This window comes from Anoplopoma fimbria, chromosome 14, assembly GCF_027596085.1.
Source record: "Anoplopoma fimbria isolate UVic2021 breed Golden Eagle Sablefish chromosome 14, Afim_UVic_2022, whole genome shotgun sequence".
In the NCBI taxonomy this organism is placed as follows: Eukaryota; Metazoa; Chordata; class Actinopteri; order Perciformes; family Anoplopomatidae; genus Anoplopoma; species Anoplopoma fimbria.
Window position 1 is genome coordinate 11,963,449 of NC_072462.1, and position 1,407 is coordinate 11,964,855.

The following is a 1,407-nucleotide window of genomic DNA, read 5'->3' on the forward strand; positions in this document are numbered from 1 at the left end:
TAGAGTCTGATTTGATTAACTCACCCACACATGTGTAACCCAGGGAATTACAAAAAAGGCACTGGTTAACTAAGCCATATTATTATTAGTTTATCCAATGAGAAATTGGGCTAACTTCAAATATACTTAGAGTACAACCAACTCTACATTCACTCCAATTGTTAGTTCATTTTCCGTAATTAATTGCCTCATTCATTATGTACTAATCTTAGTGTGTATCTATAAGCCTGCATTTAATAATTTGTAATGTTAAATTTACCATAAACACCCACGACATGCACACTTGATATCAGCTCATTGGCCCCATCTAGTGCTTTGGAGTTGAAGTTACATTAAAAACATACTGAAATATTTCTGGAAATTGTGATGAATAACAATTCAAATTGTGACGAATAACAATGCACAATAGCTCAAAATCCTCAGTAATTATTACTATTTTTTATTTCCATTACATACGCCAGTTAATAAGGAACACTAAAACAAAACTATTGCAGTCTTATTCAACGGTCCTATAATATTACCCTCTTGAAGGTTATAATAAGGTTTTGATTCAACAGGACAATGTTTAGGACAGTTTTATTGAGCAGGCTGCAGTTTGTCATGCTGTTGAACTGTACCGTCAGACTCAGACTGTTCAAGTCTGAGTCTGACGGTACATACAGATACATTTTTACAGAAGGATGACTGTGGTTTTGTCTCCCGACATTTACAATGGAAGTACATTAGAAAAAAATCTTCAAAGTTTGGCCCAGTAGGGAGGATTACAGCAAGAAAAATCTGCTTTAATTGTCATTTGGTCCTCTGACTTCTGTTTTAAGGCTAACTTAAAAAAACTTGTCCTTCATCAGGTGCAGCCAAACTATCAGGAGAGTGAGTAAATCAAGCAGAGTCAGCACATACCCACATTTTGCTGAGAGAAGGTTTAATTAGGCAAAGTGATTAAAAGCACCTGTGTGAATGGACCACTATTGTTACATTAAAGTCTGATTTTATCTTGAAAAATGAGTTGAGCTTCTCATTAAACTCTGTTATAGTGCGAATAAGGAGAATAATATAACATTTAACATAATGAGCTGAGCTTGTTATGTCACAATTTCATGATCATATTATTATAGTATATTCATTTCAATGATTATTTATTTCATAAATGTTTTATTTATTTTTTTCAATACTGAACATATTGGGTCTCCATACTTTTCTTCCTCAACTGGTCCCTAAAAAAATAAATGAATGATACTAATATATTATAAGATGTATCATAATGGGCCTGCCAAGAAGTAAAAGTACAAATTTAAATATTCTCTTATTTTTTTGTCTTATATTCCACCTTAAAGCTGGATAAGACTTGATAATAACAGCAGATGACATAAACAAACACATCATAGTAAGGCATACTCAATGCACAAA